Raw genomic sequence first — 21,638 nt, 5'->3', positions numbered from 1 at the left:
CTATGTTTGCCAAACTGGAATGAAATCCAAGGCTGCTGTTTAACCCTCCATAGCTCTGGAAATTTATTTCTACTTATCCTGCTCATTTCCAAAGATAACATGTATCCAGAGAGCCTGTGAGGTCCTGGCTTTGATGAGGCAAACTTCCTCCATGCCTCTGGAAGTCTTTCACATTTCACACATTGTCTTATTTCTTGTTCTTTTCCAGTTAACAAGGATGTTTTTATTTAAGTCAGGCTTTAACTCTCCTCTCTCTCACATTTTCTGTGACCCTTTTCAAGGGAGATTTAAAATACGTGGGAAACTACTTTTTGCATAGATGTTCTTTTGTCTTAAATACATGCTCATGTGACTTCCTATTTGCCATTTGGAGTAACAGTTATTCAAAGAGCATTACCTAAATTCCATCATTAAAAGAAAAACTTATGCCCCCCATCTGCTCCCTCACCCCTTATCATTATTTTTGAAGCTCTCTAAATGCCTGTCTTGCTTAAAGAATCATAAGACTATGGAGGTGGAATGCACTTGGCATATTGTTCACTATTCCCTGAATTTGTAGACTATTTATTATTTCTCGGGCTCATCCAGAGGATGTTGTCATCCTTTAAAATTGCAATTAGCATTATTGTAAAATTGGCTGATGGAAAAAGATCTATTAAAGTTACATGTATTTTGGATTTAATGTTGCTCTGCCTAAGGATATTAGGGTTCATCAAATCCTACTTTACCTGGGTATGCAGGGAGGAAAATTGAGGAGAAATCTTTTTTTTTTTTCCTCTGATTAATTAATGAAAGAACTTCAATGTGAAGAATTTTAAAAAGTCAAAAGCACAGATGGTTCATGTGTGTAATTTACAACGAAACTGGATGGGCATAATGTAGGCAGGGGAGACTTAGGGAAATGATTGGGATAATTGAGTTTCTTTCCCTTTATCTGTCTGAGCCAGTTAGAAAAAAAATGAGGTTTTTGGATGTCAGAATTACCTGCTGGAATTGTTCATGCACTTTTCAGAATAAAAAACATTGAAAGGAAGAAATTAAATTTCTTGTATGCGTTAAGAAAATAAACAAAATGAGATATGCTGGGGAAAGTGATAGGGCACTTTCAGGTTGTGAACCTCAGGTGGTTTCCTGGCCAAGACATGTGGCTTGGAGTTTTCCCTCTTTCTCCTTCTCTCCTCCTTTCTACTTTACTTTTCTCCCTCTCTTCCTCCTCTTTCTTTCTCTTTTATTTGCACACCCAACAGTGCAGACCTCTCTTTCTTTTGGTCCTTCTATCCACCGGGGTCGGGTCTTTCAAGATAAGTGAATACAATACCACTAAATCTGTAAACTTCTGATTTATATGTCATTCTTCTCTGGGAGCTGGTATTGTCATTGGTTTTTTAAAAAAGTAAAAGCCTCGGCAGGGCGTGGTGGCTCACACCTGTAATCTCAGCACTTTGGAAGGCCGAGGGAGGCGAATCGCCTGAGGTCAGCAGTTGAAGACCAGCCTGGCCAACATGGTGAAACCCCATCTCTACTAAAAAAAAAATACAAAAGCTAGCCAGGCATGTTGGCGGGCGCCTATAATTCCAGCCTTGGGAGGCTGAGGCCGGAGAATCGCTTGAACCTTTGAGGTGGAGGTTGTAATGAGCCCAGAAGGAGCCACTGCACTCCAGCCTGAGCAACAGAGCAAGACTGTGTCTAAAAAATAAAAATAAAAAAATAAAAACAAAACAAAATGAAAGCCTCAGCATGTTGTCCATGAACTTGCTGAAGTAGTATTACCTGTTGTATCCCCCGGGCTGTGTTGCTGTCTAGCTTGTGAATAAGGCAGATTCTGTATTATGGAGGTAGTGGGCTGTGTAGAAACAGCCAAAGACACGGAAGCCAAAGACAGATTTTTTTTTCCTTTTGAGACAGAGTCTCGCTCTGTCCCCAGGTGAGTACAGTGGTGCGATCTCGGCTCACTGCAGCCTCCGCCTCCCGGGTTCAAGCAATTCTCCTGCCTCAGCCTCCGGAGTGGCTGGGACTATAGGCACATGCCACCATGCCCAGCTAATTTTTGTATTTTAGTAGAGGCGGGATTTCACCATTTTGGCCAGGATGGTCTTGATCTCTTGACCTTGTGATCCGCCTGCCTTGGCCTCCCAAAGTGCTGGGATTACAGGCATGAGCCACTGTGCCCAGCTGACGGATTTTTTTATATGACGAGTTATATAACTTGAGGCTAAGTACTTAGTTTGTAAGTGCTTGTCTGTAAAATAAGAATGATATCTAGTTCAAAGACGTGCGAGAATTTCAAATTATCCTATGTAAGATGCTTTATATATTGCTTGGTATACTTGATAGGTCCTCAAGAAATGCTTCTTTTCTGCTAGGTCTCTAGTAGTTAGAATTTTGGATGACTAAATTAGCATTCAACTGATTTTTTGAGCAATTAATATGTGAGGCTTTTCTAAGTCCTGAACGAGGTAAGGCATGAATGGTAGGTAACATTTGCATGCACAGGCACTAGTTTAAGCCACGTGTACATTTTATCTGGTTTTGTCTTCCATACACAGCTATGATATACACACCATGATTATTTCCAGTTTATTGATAAAGAAATATTATAGAGGATTGCTTTATCTGAGACTGCACAGCTAGTGAGTTGTACAGTTGGCTGAGGCAAAAAGACAGAAACCGATGAATGTATTACGAGGCATAACATGGTATTTATTTTTAGAAAGGGTGTACATGACCAGATGATTGAGAAGAGAAAGCAATTGTATTTGGTTTGGGTGTGAAAATGAGGACAGGCTTCAGGGAGAAGATGTCATTTAAGCTGGGCACAGAAGGAATTGAGTGTGTTGCGGAGAGGCAGACATGGAAGCCAAAGAGAGAAGAATGTGGTGGCCATGGAGACAGGAATACTTGGGTGCTACCTCAGAGCAGCGGACCGCTTCCTTGGCTTTCTGAAGAATACTGGGTGTGTGATAACCAATCCTAGACCAGAGGCTACCCCTGGATCCTGAGCTGGTGCTGGGATCCCAGACCTGAGGTGGGGTTTGGGGGTGAGGCTTCCCCTGCCCAGGGTTGCTGCGTGGCAGTGGTGGAGGCTCAACATCGACAGAGAAGTGAAATCAGAAGGCAGGTGACTAATCCTAATGAAAGCTGTGGATCTGAGGGTGGAGGAGCAGAAGGTGGCAGCACAGGATGAGGGAGGATGTTAAAAATGATGGTTAAGGGGGAAGCCTGGAGAGGTGTCTGAGCCCCGGATGGTCTCCACTGTGCCTTTTTAATAGCTGCTGGTCACTCTGGATGTGGGTGAGTAACAGCTTATTAAGTGTTCTCTTCATAGTATTGAAAGGAAGTAGGAGACAAAGCCTGGATGGGGAACCTGAGGTTGGGGGTGTCGGACACATGGAACCTACCTGCCAGTGTCAAGGTTGAGGTGGAAGGATTTGATAGGCTGTTGAAAGTTTTTTTCTGGGGTTGGGGCTGAAATAGTGATATAATGGGGATTACGCCTGAGGAAGATGGATCTGCCATTTGTGTGGGGATGGATGAGGTCATTTAGACTTTAGGGAGGGCATTGGTGTTGGTGCCTTTACACCTTGGGGTGGAGTTTGTAAGACTTTGCAGTTGATTCAATTGGGAGTCTGGGAAATGAGGAAGCAGTTAAAAATGACCTTACTGTCTTTAATAGTGTTTCTTCATGTATTAGATTAGTGTTTCTTCATGTATTAGATACTGGATATAGAATGCTGAGTGCAACTGTGTGAGTAGATAGGTGGAGAGGAAGTAGAGTGAGAGTGGCTGAAGATGCCTTGAAGCCTCTAAGCCTTGAAGATGCATTTTGTTTCGATGAGTTTAGTTTGAGGTTGATCACAGCAAGTGATCAGTCATAAAACTAGACATCTTAGACAGAGATTGGGGATGGCAACAGATAGAAAGTGGGTTGGAAATCAAAGAATGGATCAGATGTAGTGGCTCATGCCTGTAATCCCAGCATTTTGGGAGGCCGAGGTGTACGGATCACTTGAGGTCTCAGGAGTTTGAGACCAGCCTGCCAACATGGCGAAACCCCGTCTCTAATAAAAAATAGAAAAACCAGCCGGATGTGGTGGCACTCGCGTGTAGTCTCCCAGCTACTCTGTGGGCTGACGTGGGAGCATTGCTCAAATCCAGGAGATGGAGGAAGTTGCAATGAGCTGAGATCACACCACCGCACTCCAGCCTGGGCAACAGAGCCAGACTCCATCTAAATAAATAAATAAATAAAGCCAGACTCCGTCTCAATAAATTATAAAATAAAATAATGGGTGACATTCAAGGGAAGCAGACAGAGGATAGGGCCTTGTGAGAGAAGCTTAAATTTTAGGGGGCGGAAGGAAGATGCTGCAGAGTGTGGAGGAGGAATCAGTATAACTTATATTTTTCTACCTACCTGTTTTCTTAGGCAGTTTGTTTCCTTTATGGCTTTAGAACAAGGTTTCTTAACCTTAGCACTATGTATGCATTTGGGACCAGATAACTGTCATGTCGTAGGTCTGTCCTGTGTGTTGTAGGATGCTGAGTGGCACTCCTGGTTCCTGCCCACTGGATGCCCATGAGTAACAATGAATAGCACTTCCTGCTCCCAATTGTGTCAACCAAAAATGTCTGTAGACTACTAATTATACCCTGGGGGGCAGTCATCCATAGTTGAGCCACACTGGTTTAGGGGTGATGATTTTGTAGTTTTCTTTCTTTCTTTTTTCTTCCCATGTATATCCTGCCCAAACCACAACCAGGGAGGAATTGGAGGCAGACAGTGCCAACAGAAGGGTTGAGCCTTCATTTGGCTGCAAGCAGTTTGTGACTCAGTTCTCAATAAAGTTAGGTGTAGGAAGATGTTGGGAATTATCCTATGAAACAGTTTCCTGTACTAGGAGGAGTGTGAACTTGTAAGACTGCTTCATTTTAGCTCTCAGCAGGCCTGGGCCTGTGACATGACTGCATTTATGGACATTGGTGTGGGGTGGAGTGGAGGGAATTTTAGCTCTGGAAGTTTGGGGAATTTATCAGTTTCAAAAAGTATTATTTTACAAAAGTTCCTATGTAGTTCTTCAATGCTTTTAGGAGAAGCTATTAATTTAAATGTGTCCTGTCAAACAAAACAGACGTATGTCCTAATAAGTTCCCTAAAAGTTCACGTTGAACATCTCACCCGTCCAAATGAAGTGACACAGGCGGTGTACAGTGGTCTCTGCATACCCGGCACCCTGCCTTTTCACCTGGTACATGCCCATGAGTTACTTGAGTTGAATTGAAATCCCACCTGTCATTTATGCTTGAAGAATTCTTCCTTTTTGATCTTGAAAGGGGAAGGAAGAAGTGCTTGGAGGCAAAAAGCTTTACTCTGTGCAAGATATCAAAGAATAAGTTCATGACTATGTCAGTGGCATTCACAGTGTTATTTGACATCTTTATTTAGAGATTGGCCGTGGATTTAGGGGTGCCTGTTAGGTCAGCGGAGGGGAGGCCGTTGATTCAGACTGGGGCTTTCCACCCGCCCTCCCCCCGCCCATTTCTTAGAGTTCTTCAGGTGTTCCTCTCCTGCCTTTGTGCTTAAAGTTCGTTTCTGACAAGTGCTTGATGAAGTGGTTAAATTGACCAAAAAGAGAAAGGCAGAGGAAAAACTGAACTATTTTTAGGTAGTTTCAGATATTGTATTTAATCTTTTAAAAGCCCATAAATGCTAAGGGTTGTTCTCATTTGTAAGTAGTGGTGAAACAAAAAGATATGAATAGGTGTGCTCTAAGTCAGAGGGCGGGTGGAAGGGGAGCCTGCGTGAACTGTCTTTCCTCAGCAGGCCGGGCACATTCCCTGGTGTTTTTGGGGAGCGGCATTCAGGATCCTTTCTCTCTTGGAAAAGAGCAGAAAGTGCCTATCAACATCTGGTCACTGAACAAAACTAGCCTACCCTCTGAGTGTGGCCCAGCTCTTCACAGGAGCAGATCGAGACCTCAACTGAATTCTGCCTTCAAGGTCTCGGGTGATGTTTACTAGTCCACGAAGGCAGGAAAGCGAGGGTAGGAAGGTGCCAGGACAGACAGTGGCTGCCAGAATGAATTTGGCCAGGTTCCGCTCTCCCTTGCGCACAGCTCTCTCATTCCTTCCTCTTTGACTTTTTAAAAAATAAACTTTTTGTGGTAGAATAGTTTCAGATGTATGGAAAAAATGAGACTAGAGTGCAGAGAATTCCCACATATGCTGCATCTAGTTTCCCCTATTATTATCTTACATTAGAATGATGTGTTCATTACAATTAATGAGCCAATATGGTTACCTTGTAATCAGCTAAACTCTTTGTTCACCTTTCCTCAGTTAATACTTCATGTTCTTTTTCAGTCCCGGGGTCCCATCCAGGATGCCTTGTCATATTCAGTTGTCATGGAGCCTCAGGATGTTGTTGGTCGTGACGGTGTCCCAGACTTTCCTTGTTTTTCATGACCTTGACAGTTTTGAGGAGTACCGGTCAGGTGTTTTGTAGAATGCCCCTCAACTGAGATTTGTCTGTTTTCTGTGGCGATTAAACTAGGGTTACAGGTTTCGAGGGGGAAGATGACAGAGGTAAAGTGCCATTTCCATCACACATCAATGTGACTTACCACATGCTGACCCTGATCACTTGGCGGAGGTAGTGTTTGCCAAGTTTCTCTACTGTAAACTGTAAAAAAGAAAAAAGCCCCACAAAACTGTAAAACAGCAACCAAAAACCCAAACAGCTCTTTGTGTGCTGTCCTCTTTGGAAGGATGTCACTGTGTATAGTGTACACTTGAGGAGTGGGATGTTGAGACAGGAGGGTCTATGTAAATTATTTGGAATTCTTCTGCATGGGAGATTTGTCTTTTCTTCCCCATTTGCTTATTCGGTCATTTGTATCAGTGTGGACTCGGGTGTTGATTTTACCCTTTGAGTTAGAATCTAATATTGTTTATTTTGCTTGAATTGTTTCAGCTTTGGCCATTGGGAGCTCTCCTCAGTTGGCTTCCGTGTCCCTTTATTGGCATACGCTCATTGTTGTTGGTTTTTGTTTTTTTTTTTTTAAAGTACTTCCTTTCTGGCACTCTAGAATACATTTGTGACTTTTTATGTGCTTTTGTAATGCTTTCGGCCCAGTGTTGGAGTAGTGACAGATCACAGAGTTGGTGGCCTGAAAGCTAAGGTTTTGTTCTCAGCTCTGCTGGCCAATTCCCCTCACATTTGTGACCCTGTTGTCTCTAAAATGACCTTTAGGTAACAGGACGTAAGAAATAAACGTAGGGCCGGGTGCGGTGGCTCATGCCGGTAATCCCAGTACTTTGGGAGGCCGAGGCGGGTAGATCACAAGGTCAAGAGATTGAGACCATCCTGGCCAACATGGTGAAACCCCATCTTGTCTCTACTAAAAATAAAAAAATTAGCTCGATGTGATGGTACGCTCCTGTAGTCCCACCTACTTGGGAGGCTGAGGCAGAATTGCTAGAACCCAGGAGGTGGAGGTTGCAGTGAGCCAAGATGGCACCACTGCACTCCAGCCTGGTGACAGAGCAAGATTCTACCTCAAAAAAAAAAAAAGAGAAATATATATAAAAGGGCTTTGCACACATTGTTTATCAATCTATGACCCCCCTTTTTTTGGACATTGAAACACATCTTCAGACTTCTGTCTCTGGGTCTTCCTACAGCCTCAGCGCATGTTTAGTGAATGAATTAATGCATGTTCAATGAATGCAACTCTTACTACTGTCTGTCATCAGTTTGTTCAATTAAATACATATCAGTAAACAAGCTTTTCCTTTCCAACATAAACATTTTGTGTTTTGGTTATCTTGTATCGCCTTACATCCCATAGCATGGCAGTGGCTCACAGGTACTTAACAGAGAAAGGGGACACCAAGCTGAATTTAAATTGAAAAAAATCAATGAATATGCATGAGCTTTGGGGATAGTGTCATTTTCTCTTTCTTCCTACAACTTCAGCCCTCAGATTACTCGTAATGGGGTGCTTATGTCATCTGATCCAATGATGGATGAGTGAGTAAGTAAATGCATGTTTGGAGTGATATGGAATTCTGATGCAGGTAAGGGATTCAGAACGATTATCTTTCGATTAGTTTTTCTGCAGAGTTCTCCGGCAGGGTTCTAATAAAAAATTCGTGGTGGTGGTGGTGACAGTGGCAGCAGCATTAAACACAACAAAGGCAGAACAGATCCTTATTTGCATCATTCAATCCAGTGGGTGTGGTTAGCTACTGTCCTAAAGTGGGTATGGAATAAACTACATATGTAAAATTTGTTTTGAAAAGAGGAGGATGAGATGGTCACATGTGGCATTTTCTCACAAATGTCAAAATAACATGAGATGGAGAACACTCTTTGTTGATATCTGTCTACAAGTTGAGTTTTGGCATAATGATAAGCAGAGCCTCTCTATAACAGGCCCTGAGTACGGCAGGCTGCTGCTTATCATCTTCCTCTAGTTTGAAAAATTGACAGGGGTTCTTACCAGTCTTTGTTAATTCCTGTCTCTGGAAAAAATGGTTGATAAAGGCACGTCTGCATTCCGACATGTTGAGAGAGAAAGGATACGTGCTTGGGAACAGATGATGAGGCTGTAAATTGTTGGTGGTCTTACTGGTATCGGGAGGTGGTTTTGTCCATGGCTTCTAGCTGCTTGGATGGACTCTGGGGTTCTAGAAATACATTTTTACTCCTTTGGCTACAATGAGTTGGTTATTATTATTAATAACTAGAAGGCTGGATTGGAAAGACTTGGGAAGCAAAGGTCCTTCTGACATTCACCACATCTTCCTTTTTGGTCTTTTTTGGAGCAGATTTTTATTCTGTGCTCTCTAGGAAGCTGATGTGGTTCCTGTCCTCCAACTGACCAGTACCTAGAATGTCAACAGAATGACTCATGTCCCCAACATCCTGTCCTTGTTCTGGAGAAAGGGAACTGTTTGCTTTTGGAAAACACAGTGCTTACCTCTGGAAAAACCCCAAAGCAAGCATTGCTTCAACACAGAGTTTTCCTTAAAGCTCTTGTGATGGCCAGGCACGGTGGCTCACGCCTATAATCCCAGCACTTTGGGAGGCCGAGGCGGGTGGATCACGAGGTCAAGAGATCGAGATCATCCTGGTTAACATGGTGAAACCCCGTCTCTACTAAAAATACAAAAATTAGCTGGGCATGGTGGCGCACGTCTGTAGTCCCAGCTACTCGGGAGGCTGAGGCAGGAGAATTGCTTGAACCCAGGAGGCGTAGGTTGTGGTGAGCCGAGATTGCGCCATTGCACTCCAGCCTGGGTAACAAGAGTGGAACTCCGTCTGAAAAAAAAAAAAAAAAAACCAAAACCAAAAACAGAAACAAAACTTTTGTGATATCTTGTGATTTCTTTTTTCTTGTGACTTTTTATGATGAATGTGTTGGTTTTCCTTTGTCTACTTTGCATGCCACATGATTGAGAATTAGGGAGGTTTAGGTGTTGGAAAGTACCCTGGAGACCAACTGGTCCAACTCCTTTTTATGGTTTTAGAAACAAAGACCAAGTTGAAGTCAAGTGACTTGAGATCCAGAAGATGGTAAGTGATAATCAGGACTAATTAGTACCTGGGTCTCCTGATTCCTGGTTCTCTGACTTTGATTTTATGGTTTGCAGTAGTATTTTGAACAGTTCACTTGGCTGCCTTATTGGAAGTTCCATCTATGTAGAATGGTATTGATATGGGTGGATATTTAAAACTACATACATTGTAACATAGTAAAATCTTCAAGAATACATGATATATATGGGGTTGTTATCCAGAAGCTAAGGGGTTGCAGAAGAGTAGACATTCTTCTGAGTTTCAGGACATTTTCTTATAATTTGGCCTTAAGACAGATTTTGGGCCAGTTTTATATCTCTTATGACTACTCAAAAGGAGGCTGGATTAGATTAGTATTTCTTTTGTTGCTTCAGGCTCTGAAATGTTATGATTCCCTATGTCTATAAATGTATGCTGCACACTTTTTTTCCTTCAGTAATACAGGATGTCTATAATGTGGGTAAATTCTTATCCTTTAATTTCAGTATTATAGAACATGGGTTTCATGTAGTTTATATTGATGTTGTTTTTCTTGTCAAAGAGGGAACTGAGGGTAGTTATCTGCTGTGTTCAGTAGCATCCTGAGTGAAGAGAGAGAGGTATAGTGTAAGCTTGCTCTTGAGCAAAACATTAGCACCCTGTTAGGTGTTAACAATAGAGAGAAGAATCCCAGGAAGAGGAGGAAAGAGATTGGTGTGTGGGAGCTATGGTCCATCATTTAATTACGGACTTCTTTCCCTTTTGAGTGACTTAAATGATGTGACCGAAGATATTTGAGGCCGGTTGCGGTGGCTCTAGCCTGTAATCCCAGCACTTCGGGAGGCCGAGACGGGCAGATCATGATGTCAGGAGATCAAGAACATCCTGGCTAACGTGATGAAACCCTGTCTCTACTAAAAATACAAAAAAATTAGCTGGGCATGGTGCTGGGTGCTTGTAATCCCAGCTACTAGGGAGGCTGAGGCAGGAGAATTGCTTGAACCTGGTAGGCGGAGGTGGCACTGAGTTGAGATGGTGTCACTGCACTGCAGCCTGGGTGACAGAGCGAGACTCTGTCTTTAAAAAAAAAAAAAAAAAGAAGCTATTTGATAGCTCCATGAAGATGGTAGTCTCAATTCCTTCTACAGCCCACACTTTCTCCTCCTAGATTTGAATTGTTACAATGGTAGCATAATTTTTGACAAATAGTGTTGTGTGGAAGTATAACTTTTATCTGAATTGAGTCATGGCTTTTTGGCATTATCACCTCCATTTTACAGATGAGCACATTTAATCTGAGAGAATTTAGGTTACTTGCCCTTAATCCTATAGCTGGCATAGGAATCTGAAACCTGTCTTTCTTGCTTCAGAATTCCTACTCTTAACTATGTGACCTTCCAGGTACCACATACTGTTCCACTTTAAGTCTGAGATGTTCCATTTACATTTTATTCTTACTGGTTTATTGTTTTTATTTTTTCATATTACTTCCTGGTGCCTGGCATAGGACTATAATAGAAACATTTGTATACATGATTTAAAGGTAGTGAATGTGAGGAACTGGGAAAAAAAAGCTTTCTAAGTCACTTAGGCTTACTCATCCTGGCTCTGTCACTTTGTAATCTTGAGGGGAAAGATTAACTTCTCTAAGCATCAGTTTTCTCACCTGAAAAAGTCAGGAAAATATTATTGTCCATACTGGGTTGTTGCGACAATTAGAGCACCTGAAAACTCTTTGCATAGTGCTTAGTACATAAAAGGTAATTAATGCGTGTTTGCCATTATACCTATGTTGATATTAAATTAACATCTTAAAGAACTCTAAAATATTTTTCACTTTCTGTTCCCCCCAGCCCCCCAGGCTTGAGAATGTCATTTCCTCTAAATGCCTGACACCCTCAGGGAGTTCTAGTAATAGGGTGAACATAACATCGGTGGAGCATGAGGACTTACTATTAGCAGATACCATTTTTGTTTCCTTTTTCCTTTTTTTTTTTTTTTAAACAGTCATTCAGGGGAAACTCTTCCAGCCCTGGGCACTGTGGGGTGTCAGCGTCTGCCTTTCTGCCTGTTCCTGACAGCTCTTCAGGCCTGCCTCCTCCTGCTTACATTTCCCATTCACTGGAAAAGTCCCCACATCTTTTCATCTGCTCAATTGTGGCCCAGTAGCTAGAGTGCTTCGTGCATTAAATGGAGAGGAACCTATGCTGCTTCTCTTGCTTTTCAGCCTGTTGGCTGAATTTTGAATTTTTATCAGCCCCATTGAGTCTGTTGGCTCTGGCTGCTGCTGTGTACCAAGCCCTCTTTCCAGTGTTCATAAACCAATGAGAGTACAATTTCATGGCCTGAATCAGGCTTGTTTGTTGGTTTCATCTTAATTAGAAACAAACCTCTTTATCCTCCCTTTTCTTCATCTTCCAGGGAGAAATGGATTTTCTAGGCAGAGCAAATTTATCACAGTGGTGTCTAATAAAAACCAATCACCAGTGCAGTACCTGGCACATAGCAGGTACTCAGTAGATGAAAGAAACAGCTCCTGTAGCTCTTCCAAGAAGATATCCAGCATTTTGTGCAGGCGGAGGGATGGGAATGTGGAGGGGGTTGCTGTTGAAGGATCTGTTTGTAAAGGATGAGAATTAGCTTAAGTAACCTGGGTTGGAAAAATCAGTCTGCCTTCTGAGTGACACATGGGGGCTGGAAAGTGGCAGAGAACAGGGTTAGAGAATTTCTCTGGTAGGTGGATTAGTGTTGCTCTCAGTTCAGAATAAGGTACATATTTGAAAGTTACTCAACACAGAACCTTGGATTCTGCCTGTAGAGTAACAGATATTGAGTAGTTGTGATAAGTAATCATATGTAGCACATAGGTCTTTTTATCTTCACAGAACTTTTTTTAAAAAACAAACAAACACGGTGACTTCTATTTTGTATTCTTTGGCACAGCCTTAATGTTCTCTTCCTTGTCTTTGTCATATTATGTTTCTTAGGACAAGTGAGTAAGCTTTGTCAATTGGTTTATAAAACATTTATGGATTTAAAGCCTCTGTGGAGTGAGAATTGAAATGACAATATCTGGGGCTTCATATTTGCCGACAAACTGCTGGTTTAGCATTTTTCCCCCTGCGTCTGTTTTTTTTCAAGCTATAGCAGAGATTAAGTGAAATTTAGGAATTGTGTATGAGATTTTGTTTTTCCTTGAAATACAGATGCTCCTAGACATGATGCGCTTTTTTTTTTGCCCTGATAAACTCATTGTAAGTTGAAAATATTAAGTCAAAGATGCATTTAACATAGCTACCCTATGAAACATCCTAGCCTAGACTACCTTAAACATGCTCAGAACACTGACATTAGCCTACAGTTCCCAAAACCATGTAATTCAAAGCCTATTATAATAAAGTGTTGAATGTCTCATGTAATTTATTGAATACTGTACTGAAATTGATAAAAACAGAATGGTTGTATGGGTACTGGAAGTACAGTTTCTACTGACTGTAAACCGCTTTTGTACCATTATAAAATTGAAACATTGTAAGTTAGGGACAGTCTGTAGTTCTGTGAGCACGGATGAAATGCTTGCTGTGCAGTGTATTGATTTCTAACGTCAATCTTTAGAAGATACTTTAAAACAACAAACAACTGGAAGTTTCCTGTTTAAGAGGGAAGAAAGGTTTGTAATTGGCTTCATAAATTTCTTCAGGTTTTTAAAGTCATGAGTCAAAAATCTTTGCTGTAGTGCTCACAGTTGCATCCTTTCCTTCCTTACCCCATGTTTCATTTATATAACAAGATACTAAGACACTCCAAAGACATAAAGACATTATAATTCCAAATGATTATCTCAAATCCAACTGCCACATGCAAGGCTTAAAAAAAATTCTCAATAGCTGTGAGGAATTAGAAAAATGGCAGCTGGCAAAACTGCCTTCAGTATAAAGGTGTTAAGACACCGCTTATTCTCTATATAAGGCAATTGGGTGTTTTTTGGTGAGGATATGGAGAAAGGTAATAAAATCATTCTCTGCTGCGGGCAAAACTACATAGTTTGAGAGTCCCCTACTGCCCCCAGCTTCTTTCAGAAGTTTAAAAGAGAGGTCAGGAGCAGAGAGTTAGTTTCTCTGACTGGGGGAAGTTAAGGAAAGGAGTGTGATGGAGGTCATGGAGGCATGGTGGAGCATTTCACAGCCTTGGGGTAAGTTTCCCATTTGATATGGGACATAATTGAGAGCTACATCGAATGGAGTTGCCATCAGCATAGCTACTAATGGTGACTCTGGGTACCAGAGGACATGGCATAGTAGTGCAGTTATGTAATCGGACCCTGATTAACAATGCTGATGATGGTATTGATACTTTATGGAAAGCTTTGTGTTTTCCCCCATTTAATCCTCACAGTAATGGATAATTTTCCCAGGGTTATATTGCTTAGGGGTGGAGCTGGGATTTGAAACCATGATGCAATACTGCACCTAGTGGACATAGTCAGGGTTATCAAAATAAAGGAAAATTGACCCAAAGATATATTTCAGAGGCAGAAACAATAATAGCTTGCAATAGTCTAGGTGTATGAGCTTGAGACAAAATAAGTAGGAAAAAGATTTTTTTTTTTTTTTTTTTTTTTTGAGATGGAGTCTCGTTCTGTAGCCCAGGCTGGAGTGCAGTGGTGTGATCTTAGCTCACTGCAACCTCCGCCTCCTGGTCCCAGTTCAAGCAATTCTCCTACCTCAGCCTCCCAAGTAGCAGAGATTACAGGCACGAGCCACCAGGCCTGCTAATTTTTGTATTTTTAGTAGAGACAGGGTTTCACCATGTTGGCCAGGTGGGTCTTGAACTCCTGACCTTATGATCCACTCGCCTTGGCCTCCCAAAGTGCTGGAATTATAGGCATGAGCCACCTCGCTCGTCTGGAAAAAGATGGTTTTTTAAGTGACAGTTCTGGAAAAGAAGCAATGCGGGTGGCAGGAATGAACAATACAGCTCTTGTCTCAGTCATGTTGATGGACTCTTCTTCCTAGAGAACAACCAATAGCCTTTCATTGGTGTTGATTTCATCTTTCAGCCTTCAGAAAACAGCTATCACTCCAAGTGCTTGCTGTCGATGTGGAACATAGGTTGTGAACACAGAGCCTTTGTGCCAGGCTCTAGTCACATGTACAGGTGTTGACTCTAGCAGCTGAGCAGTACCTACTCCCAGGGGAGCTCTGTTTCACACATCACACCATCACATTGTGATTGACATCTCATCGCAGCAGTACAGTGATAGTCATTGATTGACGAGACCTTCTCTGGGAAGGACTACATGTATTCTGATTTCTCCAGATCGGACCTTTAGAACCAGAAGGGGAAGTTCATTCACAGTCAGAATTCTTGCTAAGTGAACGTAGTATTCTGAAAGCTATTGTGCCAAAGCCCCAGGATTCTCAGACCTGACTCAGCAACATGTAACTGATCCGATTTCTCACTGACTGAGGAGGAATGCTAGCTAAATCTTGAATTTGGTACTGTGACTTCAATAGTGGACGAGTCAAGGGGCTTACACCTGGTAGAGCAAGCACAGACAGACATTGGTGGGGTGGGGGCAAAGGGATGGCATGCTTAAATCTTTTTATTCCCTTAATATAAGCTTCTTATTTTTCTGGATAAAAAGTGAGTCCTGTCCCCATGAAGGATTACTTGATTGAAATAAGACCCCCGTTGGGAGAGAAATATAAATGTTGTGAGTAGAGTGGCCTTATGGCAGCTTGCTGACTTCCCAGAGGGGTCATTGTGGGAGGAGAGCCCTACTAGTTCCCTTTGCCCCAAATTATTTCCCCTATGTGCTTGCTACAGAATGACTAAGTGTACTGGTAGCTGTTAATTAATTCTAGTTAAAGAAGAGCAAGCCACGTGGTCTGTGAATTACTTAGAGCAATACTCTTTAAAAGAAACATCCTCCTTTTCCTTCCTCTGTCCCCCAGCAAAATATTTCCTATTAGGAAGAACATATGAAGGCACTGATTAGTTTTCAGTTCCTTCCCTAAGGGATATTCAGCTAAATATGCTGTCCTGAGAGAATTTGATAGAAGCAGATAAGATTTTTGATAAGAGTTGAAGAGAAATTCTGAAAAGGGAAAGTTAATTATACTCCATATTAAAAGCTCAAACAGCAGGTATAATTGTTATTGTGTTGGGGGTGTGTGTTTCAGTGAAGTGGTGTGTATTCTACATACCTCCAGTGGGAGGAAGACTGCTGAAAAAGAAGTAGATGCTTGCTCAAGACAGGAAATATACCACTTCCCTTAGGAATCTGCCCTTAGGCCAGATATTATATTGGTTGCTTGCTTATATTATCCATGCATTTCATTGGCAGTACTCTTCTGGAGTGAGAAGTTGGTCCTAAAATTCACTCCCCCATCTCCTTCCTATGAGAAAGTTAACCCACTTTGAGCTAAGAGCCAGCAGCTATTTTTGCCCCTCATTGTAAGTAGGATTACAGCTTACCTTAAATATTGGGGAAAAGGCCTGATCATTTGCTCATTCTGCTAGGTAGGGCTGGGTCACCTTCTCTAGCTCCACTTCCATTACATTCCCATTAAATCTCAGCAAATTCCTAGCACTCTGAACAGTGTATTTTACTTGAATGACTTCCATGTGGCCAGACTTCTGGGAGCTGAGCACATGGTACCCTTCTATTGGGTGCCATAAGATAACCTTAGTACCTTTTGGACATTCAGCTTTCCTTTCAGGTTATAGCTAATTTTCTGATGAACATTTAAGTGAGCAGGGCTGTGTGTGAGCCCTGCTGTGTAGCTTTTGTGATCCGGGAAGGTGTGACCCCATTTGGGTATTCCCATAGCTGAGACCGTAAAGCATCCCAAGTGTCATTTGGAAGCCAAATGGTAGGTTACAAACTCATTTTGGGTTCATCTCCCTCTCCCTAAGGTTTTGTACCCAGTACTGCTTCATCTCCTTGAGTGTTGCTAACTATAAACTTTCATATCCTTTCCTGTGTTATCACTCATTAAAGCCTTCTCTGTTTGACCCATATAAATGAGACTGTTTTTGCCTCTTAGTATTGTCTTTGAGCACTTGGCAGGTGGCATTTGGAGCCAGAGCATGGTGACGGTTATCCTTGTGTATGGTTTTTATTAGCTAAAGGAGAGGCACAGAAAGAATAGCAAAAGATAGACTTTTTCTCTATGGTACGAGGAAAAAGGATCAAAAATGTGCAGTTTATGTATGAATCTTGGAATGCCCTTTCAAGGGAGTATTTTCTGATTCTGTCTCTTCTCCCTTCAGGCTTATGTTTCCGCTTCCTTTCCTCTGTACATGATACATAGATTAATTAGAAAAAAATGGAAACAGGGCCCAGTACAGTGACTCATGCTTATAATCCCAGCACTTTTGGAGCAGAGGTGGGCAGATCATTTGAGCTCAGGCAGGCATTGAAGACCAGCCTGGGCAACATAGCAAGACCTCATCTCTACAAAAAAATACAAAAATTAGCCAAGTATGGTTGTGTGCACCTGTAATCCCAGCTACTTGGGAGGCTGAGGTTGGAGGATCTCTTGAGCTCAGCAGGTGGAGACTGCAGTGAGCCATGATAGTGCTTCTGCACTCCAACCTGGATGACAGAGCAAGATCCTGTCTCAGAAAAAAAAAAAAAGCTAAACTGAAATGGACGCTTACTTCCATATGTTTTCTTCACCAAGTACTCAAGTATTTGTGTTGCCATTAGTTTGGACCATATGAACTTGCTGCTGTATAGGTCAGAAATGATTGAATAGCAGCAATCTCATGGCTCAACCCATTAAACCATTAACCCCAGGAGGGTTAATCAGCTAACCCCTTTCCAACCCAGCAGATAGAAAACTATGAGAAAACTATTTTATTTGAGTCTACTTTCCTTCCTTCTTACCCTCCCCATCTTGAGGAGTTAACAGTTATAAAACATAAAGGATATCATTTTAGGAGATTGGCAAGTCGAGGTGACAGTTTTGAGGGTGGCCAGGCAGCAACAGAAACACTACCCCTCGACACTAAAATAATGGCACCCAGATTTTAAAATGAGAGCCAGCCTCTGTAGAAAATAGTGTATTTATTCACCAGTTATTGTGTTTAGTTGTCTTAGCTACATTGTATTGTCCTTGAGGAGCAAGAATTGTGCTATTTTTCATTGCATTCCTGACATGCCTAAAAACATTGCTGCTACAATCTACTGTATGTAGTTGATTGATGCCGGGGAAGTTTGCTGTACCTAACAATGGTTCTTCTCCATGAAACACTCCATTGATACTTTTAGAACTCATTACTGCTAACCAAACAGTAGTGGTTTTATTACTATACTAATGGAGCCTGGTACTTGGATGCTGGGGCATGGGGGAGGAGGAGAAGGTGGTGCAAGGAATGTGGGCCGGGCTAGTGCATCCCTTTCCATAATTAATGGTGTCGCCAGAAAAATAGTGAGGCAGTTTCCAGTAAAACAATGTGATAATCTAGATACAATGCAGGGTCTAATGTGCATATGCAAGGATGCACTAAATGAATTAGCCCTAGCAGGGAGGAACAAGGGCTTTCTAAATAAAGAATCAGCAAGACAGCAGAATTTTCTATGGCCTTCTCCAGTAAAGTGATTTGCTTTCCTAACACTGCGTGGAGACAGACAAATGAGTTGTGAAAGATATGGATACTGATGGCCACAGGACTGTGATAGGCTTGGCAGACTCCTCCTTGTGGTCGTGGGCAACTAGACAGACCCATGTGGTGACTTTTACTCCCTTGCATGCTTTTTGTAATGTACTTGAGTTGCTTCTCCTCCTCACTGTCTTTGTGCATTTTAAAAAGATTGTTGTCTGTTATTTTAATTGGAGTAGTGCATCTGTTTACCATAAATGTGATTATTGATGTAGTTGAGTTTGTGTTTGCCATCTTACAGTTTATTTGATCTGTCTGTTCTATGTTTTTTTCTCCTTTTTGACTTTGGATTAGGCACACATTTTCAGTCCTTTTTTCCTGTCTGTGAACCTGTTAACTACACAGTATTTTATTCTTCTCGTGGTTATCCTACACTTTATAAGATACATTCTCGATTTACTGCAGTATAATTTCTAATACAGACTCTACTTTCACCTCTTCATTTTTGTTTATTGCTTTCCTTTGGAAAAGCTCCTGATTCTTAATGAACCTCACTGGGGGTGGAATGATGTTACCCTTATTTCCTACTCGAATCTCTCCCACAGTAGCTCTTACTTGCCGAACCGGTTTGTAACTTTCATTAAAGTTATTGCCCAGTATGACTTGCCATTGCACATGTGTCAGAAGTGGACATCCTCACTGCTGAGTTGTGAGCTCCCTAGAATAAAGATGGAAGCTTTCTGGTCTTCCCGTGAGGCTGCAAGCTCTTCAATAGCAAGGATTATCCTGTCTCTTTCTAAGATTACCTCTGGCCCCCAGTAACCCCTCAGTGGAAATTTGAATGATCAGGTCCACCTAAACCAGATGCCAGGGTCAACCTCAGAATCAGAATGTGAGCTGGAGAGTTTGAGCCCATCCTAGGTAAGCTCAAGTCTTTACAGTTCTGCAGCTTCTACCAGTCTTTCCTAGCTGTTTCTGTTGGATGAAGATTCTTCTTTTCGTAACTCTGAGGTTGCTCTGTTTCATACGCATTCACATTAACTGTTAGCTATACCTGTGGACCTGAACACTCACTGGTTGCTACCTGTAATACTCTTGCAAAAGAGTTAACAAAGTGATGGAGCTGTCGGGTGTCTAGCAGCTATCATTGTTTTTCAGTTGGTTGTGAGAAATATGTATGGAAATATTGTGTGGAAAAATCCCTGAGTTTCTCTTGGACTTATCAAAATATCACAGAATTCCAGTACAGCATATCTTTCCACAGATTCACCTGTGCTGTGAGTCACTAATACTTGGGTCATTTAAGCTGTGATGCAGAAGCCTTCAGCAGAGGTGTGAATCTTCTTCTCTATGGCAACTTTATGTCAGTTCTGGTACATTAAAAAAAGTAATAACCCCAGGGATTGATCATGTTAATGTGAACACCCGCTTCTCAGTGATGGAGTTTTTGAATCATGCAGGTTCTAGGCTTGGAGACAACGTGATCTATACAGAAGGCAGCTTGGATTTGTCAAGACGTCAGTTCACTAACCAGCTCTGCTGCGTTTTGAGTACCTGTGGGTGAATGACCTCACCTCCTCAGCCTTATCTGTACAGTAGGGTTGATAACACTCAGCTGACTTCACAGGCTTCATGTAGGGAGAAGGTTATATTGTTTCCTAACCTTGTTTTTGTAAACGGTGACTCACTCTATAGATAAGATTTGTGCCTCTTTTCTCCCACGTGATGTTTTCCATTTTGGCAACTTAGAATCTAGGCCTACCTCAGGTAGAGCTTGCTGACATTGGTTTGTTTTTGATGTGGATAATACTAATATTGAGTTCAAGAGCATTTTTTCCTCTCGGAAGTATGCTATAGTTGGTATCTACTCCTAGGACACTAAATTTCTTCCAAATGAGCCAGTTTTGGGGTCCATGCTATGCCATGAAAGTCAGAGGAGAGATGGTGCCACCTTAAAGCATTATAAACTTTCAGAGAAAAGTTTTCCCAAGATAAATTAGCAAGTGATTTCTTCAACAAAGGCATACGGTTGATGTAAATTGATTCTCTGAAGAAATATTTCCTATAGCTGCTACTGCCAAAGTGAATGTGGTCACCAGGGCAACAATGGCAGCCATCTTTATCCAGACAAGTGCAGGACCTGAATTCAGATGCCCCTTCCTAGGGCTGCCAGCTCATGTGAACTTTGGCATGCAGCAAATGGATGTTCACCGTTGGCCTCACTGAGTTTTGGAAAAACCCCACTTATTGGAGCATCTGCTAAGCATGGATGGAAGAGGGTTTTTCAGGATTGCAAAACTACTTCTGGAGAGACAGGTGAGTAGAGGGATAGTTTTGTGGACATACTGCTCATTTCCCAGAGGTACCATTGAAACTTTCTTTGGTAACCACGTGGGAAGAGGCAGAAGTCTTCGCGTCTTACTAGCATGCCTATGACAGCTGGAGGTTGCTGGTGGAAGAGGATACAAAGATACATCCTGGGACAGAGCAGGGAGTGTGGTGTATTTACCACATTTCTGGAATTAACTTGGGAAGTGGTGTTCACTTCTTTTATCAAAGCAAAACTAGTAGATGATAGTCACTAGTGATTCTTTTTTTTTTTTTCTTCTTCTTCTTCAGCTTTTACAAAGGATAAACTGACTTTCTAATTTCTATAAGAAACTGTATCAGAGTTTATCCCTCACTGGAGAGGGCTGTTTAGACGGTTGGCAAAGCTTCCATAACATCTCAGTTTGTCTAACATTTGAAGTAAAAGACCAAAGCTAGAGTCAAATATGTTACTTCTTTCCATTGCCCAGCTGCAGCTTTTATAAATGTATCACAGTGGAAAGTGCCTGAATCTAGAGTTGTCCATGCTGACTTCTAGCCAGGCCAGCCCAGTGGCACTTCTGTGATTTGGAGGAGACTTTCCATGAAATTAGATTGCAGCTGCTATATTTAACTTTTAATTATACCCTATTGGGGTGTTTTAATTTCTCAAGTGTCACAGCCAAGGCATGAAAATGTGGGTCAAGCTGGCTAATGGAGTTAAAAATACAGCAACATAACAAACTCTAACATCTACCAGTTGTGTCTCAGGTAATTGATTAGAGTGGCCTGTAGTTACTAACGTGTGTGTATGTTTCACTGCTCGAGAATAGCCTCCCTGTCTTCCAGATTAGCAGACTGCCCCAAGGAGGGCTGAAATAAGTTTCAACTTGAATCTGTAGCTCTGGAGAGTCAAACCTTAATGATACAGGCATAGGTTGTCCTCTTCGGGTGTCTATAGTGAATTCCAATTCTGTGTTGACTTCTACGCTATTACTTATCCTAGTCTCATTAGGGAACACAAAGTCACCTGAAGGTAAGGTCGCATTGAATATTCAAATCTGACATCTTAAGCTAAGTTTCTTAAGCTAATTAGAAAATACACACATTTAGCTGTAGTTGGATGAGCCCTTCTGCTCCTTTAGGGCCAGTGATTGAG

The 21,638-nt window shown here is 41.8% G+C and overlaps 1 protein-coding gene across 11 annotated transcripts in view; it reads left to right on the top strand.

Annotated features, from left to right (window-relative positions):
• FMNL2 (formin like 2) overlaps window positions 1–21,638 on the top strand; it is a 320,067-nt gene that overhangs the window by 59,737 nt on the left and 238,692 nt on the right. The window lies entirely within an intron of this gene.

The sequence above is a fragment of the Saimiri boliviensis genome, chromosome 5, assembly GCF_048565385.1.
Source record: "Saimiri boliviensis isolate mSaiBol1 chromosome 5, mSaiBol1.pri, whole genome shotgun sequence".
NCBI classification, from domain to species: Eukaryota; Metazoa; Chordata; class Mammalia; order Primates; family Cebidae; genus Saimiri; species Saimiri boliviensis.
Note: the sequence above shows the minus strand (reverse complement) of the source record. Positions and strands in the feature narration are given on the sequence as shown.